This window comes from Salmo salar, chromosome 10 (genome assembly GCF_965601325.2).
Source record: "Salmo salar chromosome 10, fSalSal1, whole genome shotgun sequence".
Taxonomy (NCBI): Eukaryota; Metazoa; Chordata; class Actinopteri; order Salmoniformes; family Salmonidae; genus Salmo; species Salmo salar.
The window spans coordinates 64732049-64747019 of NC_138300.1; positions in this window are offsets into that span (position 1 = coordinate 64732049).

A 14971-nucleotide genomic window follows, 5' to 3' on the forward strand; every position below is an offset into this window, starting at 1 on the left:
TGAGACCATATGCTGGTGCAATTGGCCATGGGTTCCTCCTAATGCAAGACAATGCTAGACCTCATGTGGCTGGAGTGTGTCAGCAGTTCCTGCAAGAGGAAGGCATTGATGCTATGGACTGGCCCGCCCGTTCCCCAGACCTGAATCCAATTGAGCACATCTGGGACATCATGTCTCGCTCCATCCACCAACGCCACGTTGAACCACAGACTGTCCAGGAGTTGGCGGATGCTTTAGTCCAGGTCTGGGAGGAGATCCCTCAGGAGACCATCCGCCACCTCATCAGGAGCATGCCCAGGCGTTGTAGGGAGGTTATACAGGCACGTGGAGGCCACACACGCTACTGAGCCTCATTTTGACTCTTTTAAGGACATTACATCAAAGTTGGATCAGCCTGTAGTGTGGTTTTCCACTTTAATTTTGAGTGTGACTCCAAATCCAGACCTACATGGGTTGATAAATTGGATTTCCATTGATTATTTTTGTGTGATTTTGTTGTCAGCACATTCAACTATTTAAAGAAAAAAGTAATCAATAAGATTATATCTTTCATTCAGATCTAGGATGTGTTGTTTAAGTGTTCCCTTTATTTTTTTGAGCAGTATATATATATATATATATATATACACACACACACACACAGTGCATTTGGAAAGTATTCAGACTCCTTGACTTATTCCACATGTTGTTATGTTTCAGCCTTATTCTGAAATTGATTAAAAAAAATATATACAGTTGAAGTCGGAAGTTTACATAAACTTAGGTTGGAGTCATTAACTTGTTTTTCAACCACTCAACAAATGTATTGTTAACAAACTATAGTTTTGGCAAGTCGGTTAGGACATCTACTTTGTGCATGACACAAGTCATTTTTCCAACAATTGTTTACAGACAGATTATTTCACTTATAATTCACTGTATCACAATTCCAGTGGGTCAGAAGTACATACACTTACCCCAAATTATGTCATGGCTTTAGAAGCATCTGATAGGCTAATTGACATCATTTGAGTCAATTGGCGGTGTACCTGTGGATGTATTTCAAGGCCTACCTTCAAACTCAGTGCCTCTTTGCTTGGCATCATGGGAAAAATCAAACTAAATCAGCAAAGACCTTAGATAAAAAAATTGTAGACCTCCACAAGTCTGGTTCATCCTTGGGAGCAATTTCCAAATGCCTGAAGGTACCACATTCATCTGTACAAACAATAGTACGCAAATTTAAACCACGCAGCCATCATACCCCTCAGGAAGGAACGTACTTTGGTGCAAAAAGTGCAAATCAATCCCAGAACAACAGCAATGGACCTTCTGAAGATGCTGGAGGAAATGGGCATAAAAGTATCTATATCCACAGTAAAACGAGTCCTATGTCGACATATCCTGAAAGGCCGGTCAGCAAGGAAGAAGCCACTCCTCCAAAACTGCCATAAAAAAAGCCAGACTACGGTTTGCAACTGCACATGAGGACAAAGATCGTACTTTTTTGAGAAATGTCCTATGGTCTGATGAAACAATAATAGAACTGTTTGGCCATAATGACCATTATGTTTGGAGGAAAAAGAGGGAGGCTTGCAAGCCGAAGAACACCATCCCAACCATGAAGCACGGGGGTGGCACCGTTGTGGGGGTGCTTTGCTGCAAGAGGGATTGGTGCACTTCACAAAATAGATGGCATTATGAGGAAGGACAATTATGTGGATATATTGAAGAAACATCTCAAGACATCAGTCAGGAAGTTAAAGCTAGGTCACAAATGGGTCTTCCAAATGGACAATGACCCCAAGCATACTTCCAAAGTTGTGGCAAAATGGCTTAAGGACAACAAAGTCAAGGTATGGGAGAGGCCATCACAAAGCCCTGACCTCAATCCCATATAAAATTTGTGGACAGAACTGAAAAAGCGTGTGTGAGCAAGGATGCCTACAAACCTGACTCAGTTACACCAGCTCTGTCAGGAGGAATGGGCCAAAATTCACCCAACTTATTGTGGGAAGCTTGTGGAAGGCTACCTGAAATGTTTGACCCAAGTTAAACAATTTAAAGGCAATGCCACCAAGTACTAATTTTTTGTGAAGAAGAAGGATGGAGGTCTGCGCCCGTGTATTGACTATCGAGGCATCAACCAAATCACTGTGAGGTACAGTTACCCTTACCTCAGGCTTTCACCCCGAGAGTAACGGGCGGGTGGAGAAAGTTAACCAGGATGTGGGTAGGTTTCTGCGGTCTTATTGCCAGGACCGGCCGGGGGAGTGGGCGGCGTTCATACCCTGGGCAGAGATGGCCCAGAACTCGCTCCGCCACTCCTCTACCAACCTCTCCCCCTTCCAGTGCGTACTTGGGTACCAGCCGGTTCTGGCGCCATGGCATCAGAGCCAGATCGAGGCTCCTGCGGTGGACGACTGGTATAGGCGCTCGGAGGAGACCTGGGACGCCGCTCATGTGCACCTTCAGCGGGCCGTGAGGCGTCAGAAAGCCAGCGCAGACCACCACCGCAGTGAGGCCCCGGTGTTCGCACCGGGGGACCGGGTCTTGCTCTCGACCCAAAACCTGCCCCTCCGCCTGCCCTGCCGGAAGCTGGGCCCGCGGTTTGTGGGGCCATTCAAAGTCCTGAGGAGAGTGAACGAGGTTTGTTACAGTTTACAGCTTACCCCAGATTACCGTATTAACCCCTCGTTCAATGTGTCTCTCCTCAGGCCGGTGGTGGCTGGTCCACTCCAGGAGTCTGAGGTGCGGGAGGTTCCTCCGCCCCCTCTAGACATCGAGGGGGCCCCAGCGTATGCAGTCCGATCCATACTGGACTCGAGGCGTTGGGCGAGGGGCCTTCAGTACCTCGTGGAGTGGGAGGGGTACGGTCCAGAGGATAGATGCTGGGTGCCGGAGGAGGACGTATTGGACCCTTCGATGCTGCGGGAATTCCACCGTCTCCATCCGGATCGCCCTGTGCCTTGCCCTCCGGGTCGTCCCGAGGCCGGTGTCGGCGCACTGCTGGAGCTGCACGTCAAGGGGCGGGTACTGACATGACTTCCACCGGAGTCGGTCCCTCTCCTTGTTCAAACAGCGCTCAGCGGTCGACGTCACCGGCCTTCTAGCCATCGCCGATCCACTTTTCATTTTCCATTTGTTTTGTCTTTGTTTTCTACACAACTGGTTTCAATTCCCCCATTACATGTTCATTATTTAACCCTCTGGTTTCCCCCATGTTTGTGTGCGTGTTTCTTCTATTGTTCAGGCTGTTACTGACGGCTGGTATTTTGTTACCGGGTTTTGTTATTACGCCCGTTTATTTCGTGGTACCGGTATTTTTCCCGCACCGCAGTATTGTGTTTATACTAGTGTTATCTTGTATTAAATAACTTATCCACCCATCTCAGCTCTCCTACGCCTGACTCCTTTCACCAGTTACCCACAGCCTTGACAGCCGGCCAAATTGGACAATCGGGAGAGAAGGGCCTTGGTCAGGGATATGACCAAGAACCCAATGGTCACTCTGACAGAGCTCCAGAGTTCCTCTGTGAAGATGGGAGAACCTTCCAAAAGGATAACCATCTCTGCAGCACTCCACCAATCAGGCCTTAAACCGCATGTCCTTGTCACATGGCAGTAACATTGCTGACACCACCCTGAGAATGAGTCACTCACTCTGTCTGTCACACTACCTGCCGTGTGAAAACATGGAGAGAAGAAGGAGAGAACTAGCAGGATTACAGGATATTAACAGAAACAAGCAGGTAAATTAATCAGGATGTATAACTTGTGACTGGGACAGAGGTTGTTTTTTGGTAGCATGCAGAAAAGGTTTGGGAAGTGGAATCCAGGTGATGAACTGAAGGAAACAAACCAAAACCAAAATGCTAATTTAGTCTTAGTCTCATGCCAGTGAGACGAGACAAGGAAGAATACCAACGTCTCTGATGTGGGTTCCATCCCTCCCTCCCACCTCACCCCCCCTCTCCATCACCTATCCTCCTTCTTTCCTCACCTCGCCTAGCACCACCACGCACCTCCTCCCTCTCTCCTCACCTTTGCCCCGCCTCCTGTCCGTTGCAGTAGACCCGGCCTGCCGCCACCCGGGACTCAAATTTAGCGGACCACCAACCTCTCTCCCTTCCCTTCCCTGGCCCGTGACCTGCCCTCCTCCCTCCGTGCTCTGGAGGAATTCTGCCAGTGGTGTTTTAAAATTCCACTGCCCCGTGTGCCCTCAGATTTGGCAGTGCGGTGTTAATGCGAGCTGACACCACAGATTAGCCGCAGACATCAGGAATGCCATGGCCCTTTTGTACCACGTGGATCCCGGCCAAAAAGCCCTGGGTCGGACAGACAGACCGCAGTGCAGGAGACTTGGGAAAAAACACAGCCCTGCTTCACCAGACCAGCACCAGGGAGGAGAAGACGAGGATGAATTTACTGCGTCCCAAATCAAATCAAATTTGTCATATGCGTAGAATACAACAGGTGTAGACCTCACAGTGAAATGCTTACATACAAGCCCTTAACCAACAATGCAGTTTTAAGAAAATAAGAGTTAAGTAAAAAATAGATAAGTAAAAAATAAAAAGAACAAATAGTTAAAGAGTAGAAGTAAAATAACAGTAACGAGGCTATAATCAGGGAGGATCTGAGGACCCATGCCAAATCTTTTCAGAATCCTGAGGGGGAATAGGCTTTGTTGAGCCCTCTTCATGACTGTTTTGGTGTGTTTGGGTACTGGTCCAAAGTAGTGCACTAAATAGGGAATAGGGTGCCATTTGGGACACAATTTCCGGTGAATGCCAGCCTGACCACGCTCTCCCCTGGTGAAGTCATTATACAGTCAATATAGTCTCTATACAGGCAGGAGGGAAACTAGGTGACTGTTTCCTCACTAGGCTACTCCACCTCAGAGGCGGTCTCTTATTATTGCATAATAACTAGTCAATAACCGGTTAATAAAACTGCATTTAGTCTGTGTATTAGAAGTCAGGAGTACTGGCCAAAGGGTATAATTTCAAGCTCAAGTTCAGATTCAGGTTAAAGTTCATGTCTTATCTTGTGAAAACACAATCTTCTATCTGACTATGCTTTCTCCCCACATAAACCATGTTGGTTTGTTTAGACTTCAGATTACGCGGTTTGGTCTCTAAGTCCAGCCATTTCTCCATCTGCATGTTTATCTGCCCAGATTGGTTTGAAAATGAGGTAGAGTAGTGTACCCTGTTCTGTATCTAATCCCTGAGCTGGGGAGGGATGGGGAGGGATGGGGAGGTTTATAGGCGTATGAGACAGCATGAGAACCCCTTCATCGAGTGGCGGGAAACCCCGCTGGGCCTGTAGCATGGAACTCAGACACCTGGCATTTTGTTGGTGGTCAGGGTTGCCGTGGTTACTCAGAAGACTTACCTTAGTCCCTCAGCAGGAGGATTCTTGGCTGTTGCATGTGACTGGGCGGTATGGGTGGGTTTGTGTGTGTGTGTATGCATGTGTGCTTACCCTTGCAAAATTACGAAAGCTATTTACATCTATTCATCAGTTGACTCTCTCTTCTTAAACAGATGATTTGTGAATAAGAGTATCTACCTGCAAGAGAAACAGAGCTCACGTCTTCAGTGTGTTATATTATGTTTTCTGTGTAGCAAAACATGGTGGTGGGAGATAGAGGGAGAGACTGGGGAGGAGGAAGAAACAAGGCGGTTTTTGGAGTGTCAGTTGAGTTAAACTGGATGAAAGGAGGAGAAAAAGATATGAAATAGGAAAAGAGAGGAAAGAGGAGAGAAAGAGCAATAACTCAGAAGTGGGAGAGATGGAGAAATAAGAGAGAGACAGGGTAAGAGGGAGAGATTGAAAAATTACAGAAATGCATATTTCTGTGCAGACAGAAAACCAGGCCAGAGAAGTTGGATGTGGAATGCTCTTTACCAGGCAGCACACAGAAAGACCTCAAAAAATGCATCATCCTATGATGTTGAAAGTTATTGAGCTCCTCATTAAGGCCAATATCTGTATATGGAGATTGCATGGCTGTGTGCTCAATTTTATATACTTGTCAAAAACCGATGTGGCTGAAATGGCCGAATCCACTAATTTGAAGGTGTGTCCACATACTTTCGTATATTGTGTATGTGAAAATTGCACATTTCTATGTTTTGTGGAAAAAAAGATGGAGGAAGACACGTTTTTCCAATGACATCATTTGTGTGCATCATGTGATTTTAACCAACTATGAATAGGCATTTCCTACTAATTGGTTGATGATGTCATTGGAAACACTTACCTTCCTCTATCTTTTTGACTACAAAACATATAAAGACCCCTTGACTTTTTCCTCAATTGTTTACATTAGTCTTGTTCTAAAAATGGATTAAATCGTTTTTTTTCCACTCATCAAACTACACACAATACTCCATAATAAACAAAGCAAACACAGGTTTTTAGAAATGTTTGCAAATGTATTTAAATGATCACATTTACATATGTATTCAGACCCTTTACTCAGTACTTTGTTGAAGCACTTTTGACAGCAATTACAGCCTTGAGTCTTCTTGGAAATGACTCAACAAGCTTGGCACACCTGTATTTGGGGAGTTTCTCCCATTCTTCTTTGCAGACCCTCTCAAGCTCTGTCAGGTTGGATGGGGAGCGTCGCTGCACAGCTATTTTCAGGTCTTTCCAGAGATGTCTTGGCTGTGTGATTAGGGTTGTTGTATTGTTGGAAGATGAACCGTTGCCCCAGTCTGAGATCAGGAGTGCTCTGGAGCAGATTTTCATCAAGGATCTCTCTGTACTTTGCTCTGTTCATCTTCCCCTCGATCCTGACTAGTCTCCCAGTACTTGCCGCTGAAAAACGTCCCCACAGCATGATGCTGCCACAACCATGCTTCACCATAGGGATGGTGCCAGGTTTCCTCCAGATGTGATGCTTCGCATTCAGAGTTCAATCTTGGTTTCATCAGAGCATGAACTGAGAGTCCTTTAGGTGCCTTTTGGCAAACTCCAAGCGGGCTGTCATGTGCCTTTTACTGAGGAGTGGCTTCCGTCTGGCCACTCTAGCATAAAGGCCTGATCGGTGGAGTGCTGCAGAGATGGTTGTCCTTCTGGAAGGTTCTCCCATCTTCACAGAGGAACTCTGGAGCTCTGTCAGAGTGAACATCGGGTTCTTGATCACCTCCTTGACCAAGGCCCTTCTTCCCTGATTGCTCAGTTTGGGTGGGTGGCCAGCTCTAGGAAGAGTCTTGGTGGTTCCTAACTTCTTCCATTTAAGAATTGTGGAGGCCACTGTGTTCTTGGGAACCTTCAATGCTGCAGACATTTTTTGGTACCCTTCCCCAGATCTGTGCCTCGACACAATCCTGTCTCGGAGCTCTACAGACAATTCCTTCGACCTCATGGCATGGTTTTTGCTTTGACATGCACTGTCAACTGTAAGACCTTATATAGACAGGTGTGTGCCTTTCCAAATCATGTCCAATCAATTGAATTTACCACAGGTGGACTCCAATCAACATTGCAAAAAACGTCTCAAGGATAATCAATGGAAACAGGATGCACCTGAGCTAAATTTCGAGTCTCATAGCAAAGGGTCGAATACTTTTGTTATAAGGTATTTCTGTTTTTTTTATATAGTATATATTGTTGCAAAAAGTTCTGAAAACCTCTTTTCTCTTTGTCATTATGGGGTATTATGTGCTGATTGATGAGAGGGGAAAATAATGTAATCTATTTTAGAACAAGGGTGTAACGTAACAAAATGTGGAAAACGGGAAGGAGGCTGAATACTTTCCAAATGCACTGTATGTTGATGCTGTGGTGGTGCTGGAGATTATGAGTATGAAGTTGGATTTCCCTTCAACTTGGCAGCATTTTTCTCTTCTTTACACACACACGCACACACAGGCCCTACAGCAGGGGTGGTACTCAGGTCTCGCCTGTCTGCTGGGCTAGAGGGATTAAGGGGCTCTAAGGGGACATACCATTCTCTCTCTCTCTTCACTCCCTCTCTCTCCCTCTTTCCCTTCCTCTCCCTTTCTCTCTCATTTTCTCTTCCCCTCTCTATGAGACTATCAAAACCCATAGCTTTGAAGAGATCCCCCCGACCTCCACTGAGAAAAATGTGTGTGAGTGTGTGTACCCTGACCGAGTGCAAAGGTAGGGGGATGGAAGAGTGCCCTTGAACTTGAGCTAAAACTATGTGTTTGATTACCTTGACATATTCCAAGGCAAGACACAGGTGCTTAGTGTATCATTTAGGAATGAACCATCATTATATTTTAGGCCAAACACAGTACCGATTCGGAAGTAATAATAAAAACAACACTCACACCGCAAGTAATGTACTATATACAGTACCAGTCAAACGTTTGGACACACCTACTCATTCAATAGTTTTTCTTTATTTTTACTATTTTCTATATTGTAAAATAATAGTGAAGACATCAAAACTATGAAATAACACATTTGGAATCATGTCGTAACCAAAAAAGTGTTAAACAAATCAAAATATATTTTAGATTTTAGATTCTTCAAAGTAGCCACCCTTTGCCTTGATGACAGCTTTGCACACTCTTGGTATTCTCTCAACCAGGTTCACCTGGAATGCTTTTCCAACCAGCTTGAAGGAGTTCACACAGATGCTGAGCATTTGTTGACTGCTTTTCCTTCACTCTGCGGTCCAACTCATCCCAAACGATCTCTAATTGGGTTGAGGTCGGTTTGATTATTGAGGCCAGGTCATCTTATGCAGCACTCCATCACTCTCCTTCTTGGTCAAATAGCCATTATACAGACTGGAGGTGTGTTTTGGGTCAATGTACTGTTGAAAAACAAATGAAAGTCCCACTAAGCGCAAACCAGATGGGATGGCGTATCGCTGCAGAATGCGTGCTTGTTAAGTGTGCCTTGAATTCTAAATAAATCACAGACAGTGTCACCAGCAAAGCACCATCACACCTCCTCCACCATGCTTCACGGTGGGATGCACACATGTGGAGATCATCCATTCACCTACTCTGTGTCTCACAAAGACACAGCGGTTGAAACCAAATATATCAAATTTGGACTCAATGGACAGATTTCCACCAGTCTAATGTCCATTGCTCGTGTTTCTTGGCCCAAGCAAGTCTATTCTTCTTATTGGTGTCCTTTAGTCGTGGTTTCTTTGCAACAATTAAACTATGAAGGCCTGATTCACACAGTCTCTGTCATGGTTCCACCTGTCACCAGAGGACGGCAAAGACTGACCTAGAGACATTAACGACACTCAGGTGTGTCCTATTTACTCACTATGATTTTCCTGTTAAAAGAGGTTTGTTTCTGTTGTCCTTTGCAGAAGCTTGAATTGTTTACCGTATGCGTTCGTTTCCTGAGTGAGTTTGAGACTTAGTGTTTGTTGTTTTTCAACAGTACTGTGATCCTGTGGCTATCGTTTCTCAGTAACATATTATGTTTATCCTTAACCACTGATTCCTCGTCTGGTCTCTTCTCTGCACCTTGATCCAACCACACAATGTCACAGCAAGCTTCTACCTCAACATGGGCCCAGCTGAGATCACCCAGATCCAGAATGCAAAAACCCGACAAGGAGCACTGCTGGGGCGCAAGCAAGAACAACTCTTCCAAATATCAGAGACCCTCCGGGCACTTACCGATTCCCTCCAACCACGGCCCAACCTTAACCCAGGAGTCTCATCGCCCAGTGCTACAGGCGTTGCCGTATTTCCTCCTGGGAACCTGCACCAGGAACCCAAGATCCCAGCCCCCGAGCAGTATGATGGCCTCCCGGGAGGATGCAAGGGGTTCTTCACTCAGTGCTCTCTGGTGTTTGTGCTACAGTCCTCCTTGTTCCACACCGATTGGGCCATAAGCGCCTACGTCATATCTCTACTCTCGGGCAAGGCCCTGGTGTGGGCAACAGTGGAGTGGGAACAGCAGTCACTATCCTGCAGCTCCATATTAGCCTTCACTGCCGAGCTGCGATGAGTCTTCAACCACCCAGTCGGCGGACGAGAAGCAACAAGCCGACTGTTCAACCTCTGCAAAGGGGCTAGACCAGTGGCTGACTTCGCTATTGAGTTCGGCACTCTCACCGCCGAGAGTGAGTGGAATACTGAGGCACTGGTAACCACTTTCCATCAACTCCATCAAGGATGAACTGGCCACTCAGGAACTGGGAGAGGACCTCGAGTCCCTGATAACGCTGGCAATCAGGATCAGAAACTCAGGAGACAGGGCCTTTTTGACACCACCCCAGTATTCCAGTTTCCTGAGCACCCCAAGCCTCCTGAACATAGCATTGAGGAGCCTGGCAGCTGGGACGCACACGTCTGAGCCCACAGGTGCGTGACAGGTGCATGCGCAACGGCTGCTGACTCTGCTGCGGAGGTCTCGGCCATCTCCGTGCTACATGCCCAGAGCTGACTGGGAAAATTCAGGGCTCACCAGGACAAGGGGACACCCTGACGAGCTGTGTAGTTACCTCCCAGCTACCCAGTCACCGTCTTTCGCTACCCGCAATTCTCAATCATGACAACAGTCATCACCACATTAAAGCCTTCATGGACTCCGGGGCCGCGGATAATTGTATTTACCAAGACTTTGCCAGAGAATTACAAATCCCCTGTGTGAAATGTCCCATCCCTCTACAGATTCAAGCCCTCGATGGACGCCCCATCGGCTCCGGCCAGGTGGAATATCAGACCAAGCCCATTCTACGACAGGTTGGGGTGAACCACTCAGAGACTCTTAGTTTTCTTTTGATAATTTCTCCCGAGAACCCCCTTATCCTAGGGTACCCCTGGCTAGTGCTACATAACCAACTATTCTCCTTGTACATGGGACACCTACTAAACTGGGGTAAGAACTGCCAGACTAAATGCCTAAGACCCCCCACCAAGAGCCTCGCCATGTTCCCATGCATCCATTGAAGACCAAGACTTTTCCGCTCTCCCTCCTGAGGACTTCGACCTCCAGAAGGCCTTCGGTAAGAGGCGAGTCACTGGAGGCAGGTTTCATTCGCTCCTCTACATCCACAGCTGGTGCAGGCTTCTTCTTCATTGGAAAGAAGGATGGAGGTCTGCGCAAATCCCAGAACCGTTTTGGATGGGCCCCTGAGGCTGACAAGGCATTCAGGGAGCTCAAGGGACATTTCACCTCCGGACCATCCTCGTCCATCCTGATCCTACCCGTCCCTTCGTGGCAGAGGTGAACACCACGGACACCAGAGCAGGGGCGGTCCTTTCACAGCGGAACGAGGGGGACAAGAAACTGCACCCATGTGCCTTTCTCTCCAAGCGGTTCTCGCCAGCAGAAAGCAACTACGATGCAGGCAACCGGGAGCTTTTGGCAGTTAAGTGGGGGCACCTCATCCTTTCATGATCTGGATGGACCATAAAAACTTGGTCTCTATTCAAGAAGCCAAAAGGTTGAACGCTCGCCAGGCTAGGTGGGCTCTGTTCTTTAACAGGTTCAACTTCACACAAGCCTACCACCCGGGATCCAAGAATCAGAAAGCAGACACAATTTCCCACCAACACGATGTCTTTAACAAGGAGAGGGACTCCAAGCCCGACAAGCCCAGACCCAAGAACCTGACCCTGGCGGGGGTCCCACTAACAGACTTTATGTTCTGCAATCAGCCAGTTCCCAAGTATTACAATAGGGACACTCCTCTAAATTAACTGGGCATCCAGGGGTTAATCGGACATTGGAGTTCCTGAGACGGAAATTCTGGTGGCCCAACATGATTGAGGATGTGAGACCCTTCGTTACTGCCTGCTCCATCTGTGCCCAAAGCAAGTCCTCACGCCAGCGACCGGCTGGGTTGCTTCAACCTCTGCCCATCCCCAGCCGGCCCTGGTCCCACCTGTCCGTAGACTTTATCATAGGGTTACCCCCATACCAAGGGCTTACCACTATCCTTGTAGTTGTCAATTGGTTTTCCAAGGCAGCTCATTTAATCACCTCACCCAAGTTGCCCTCAGAGAAGGAGACCGTTGATATCATGATTACCCATGTCTTTCGACTACACAGACTTCCCCAGGGCATTGTCTCGGAACGTGGGCCCCAGTTCGTCACACGATATTGGAAATCCTTCTGCTCCCTGTTGAGGGTGTCGGTGAGTCTCTCCTCTGGGTTCCACCCACAGTCGAATGGGCAAACGGAGTGAGCAAACCAGGATTTGGAGTTCCTCTGCTGTTTCATCTTCACCCAGGCCAGCAACTGGAACAAGTTCCTTGTCTGGGCAGAGTATGCTTACAACACACAGCAGAACTCATCCACTGGACTGTCGCCATTCGAGTGTCAGTTCGGGTTCTTCCCTTAACCTCTCTAGGGCAGGTGGCACCAAATCGTCCCACCCACGTAACAGCCAGTTGAATCCTTTGGCACGATTTTCAAATACCTTAGAAATGCTATTACTTCAATTTCTTAAACATATGACTATTTTACAGCTATTTAAAGACAAGACTCTCGTTAATCTAACCACACTGTCCGATTTCAAAAAGGCTTTACAACGAAAGCAAAACATTAGATTATGTCAGCAGAGTACCCAGCCAGAAATAATCAGACACCCATTTTTCAAGCTAGCATATAATGTCACAAAAACCCAGAAGACAGCTAAATGCAGCACTAACCTTTGATGATCTTCATCAGATGACAATCCTAGGACATTATGTTATACAATACATGCATGTTTTGTTCAATCAAGTTCATATTTATATCAAAAACCAGCTTTTTACATTAGCATGTGGCGTTCAGAACTAGCATACCCCCCGCAAACCTCCGGTGAATTTACTAAATTACTCATGATAAACTTTCACAAATAACATAACAATTATTTTAAGAATTATAGATACAGAACTCCTTTGTGCAATCGAGGTGTCCGATTTTAAAATAGCTTTTCGGTGAAAGCCCATTTTGCAATATTCTGAGTACATAGCCCAGCCATCACGGCTAGCTATTTAGACACCCACCAAGTTTAGCCCTGACCAAACTCCGATTTACTATTATAAAAGTTTGATTACCTTTGATGTTCTTCGTCAGAATGCACTCCCAGGACTGCTACTTAAATAACAAATGTTGGTTTGGTCCAAAATAATCCATCGTTATATCCAAATAGCGGCGTTTTGTTCGTGCGTTCAAGACACTATCCGAAGTGTAAATAAGGGTCACGAGCATGGCGCAATTCGAGACAAAAAAATTCTAAATATTCCATTACCGTACTTCAAAGCATGTCAACCGCTGTTTAAAATCCATTTTTATGCAATTTTTCTCGTAAAAAAGCGATAATATTCCAACCGGGAATCTGCGTTTAGGTAAACAGAGGAAAGAAAACGAAGCATGAGGTCGACTCGGGCACGCGCCTGAGTCTCACAGTACTGTAACCAGCCACTACCCAAACGCGCTACTTTTTTTCAGCCAGAGCCTGCAAAGCCACGATTCAGCTTTTTGCCGCCTTCTGAGAGCCCATGGGAGCCGTAGGAAGTGTCACGTAACAGCAGAGATCCTCTGTAATGGATAGAGATAATCAAGAAGGGCAAGAAATTGTCAGACAGGCCACTTCCTGCATGGAATCTTCTCAGGTTTTGGCCTGCCATATGAGTTCTGTTATACTCACAGACACCATTCAAACAGTTTTAGAAACTTTAGGGTGTTTCTATCCAAAGCCAATAATTATATGCATATTCTAGTTACTGGGCAGGATTAGTAACCAGATTAAATCGGGTACGTTTTTTATCCAGCCGTGTCAATACTGCCCCCTAGCCCTAACAGGTTAAAGACAAGACTCTCGTTTATCTAACCACACTGTCCGATTTCAAAAAGGCTTTACAGCGAAAGCAAAACATTAGATTATGTCAGCAGAGTACCCAGGCAGAAATAATCAGACACCCATTTTTCAAGCTAGCAAATAATGTCACAAAAAACAAAACCACAGCTAAATGTAGCACTAACCTTTGATTTTGACAACCACCAAGTTTAGCCCTGACCAAACTCCGATTTACTATTAGAAAAGTTTGATTACCTTTGGTGTTCTTCATCACAATGCACTCCCAGGACTGCTACTTCAATAACAAATGTTGGTTTGGTTCAAAATATGCCATTGTTATATCCAAATAGCGGCGTTTTGTTCGTGCGTTCAAGACACTATCCGAAATGTAAATAAGGGTCACGCGCACGACGCATTTCGTGACATTCCATTACCGTACTTCGAAGCATGTCAACCGCTGTTTAAAATAAATTTTTATGCGATTTTTCTCGTAAAAAAGCGATAATATTCCGACCGGGAGTGGTGGTTTTCATTCAAAGATAAAACATGGAGTAGACTCGTGCACGAGCCTGAGTCTCATAGTACTGTGACCGGCCACTATCCAAACGCGCTACTGTTTTTCAGTCAGGGCCTGCAAAGCCACGATTCAGCTTTTTGCCGCCTTCTGAGAGCCCATGGGAGCCGTAGGAAGTGTCACGTAACAGCAGAGATCCCCTGTTTTGGATAGAGATAATCAAGAAGGCCAAGAAATGGTCAGACAGGGTACTTCCTGTACAGAATCTTCTCAGGTTTTGGCCTGCCAAATGAGTTCTGTTATACACACAGACACCATTCAAACAGTTTTAGAAACTTTAGAGTGTTTTCTATCCATATATAATAATTATATGCATATTCTAGTTTCTGGGCAGGAGTAATAATCAGATTGAATCGGGTACGTTTTTTATCCGGCCGTGAAAATACTGCCCCCTAGCCATAACAGGTTGAAGGTGGACTCGCGGAATCTCACTCCACGCTACATAGGACCATTCAAGATCCTGAGTTGCATCAACCCGGTCACCTATTGTCTCCAGCTTCCCAGGTCTATGAGGGTATGTCCATCCTCCATGTCTCCTATCTCAAGCTGGTAAGGACCAGTCCCTTCTCTCACCCCACACATGCCCCTCCGCCCCCTCAACTTGTTGATGGTCACCCGGCCTAGACTGTCCGGCATCTGTTGGAGGCTCGTCGGTTCCGAGG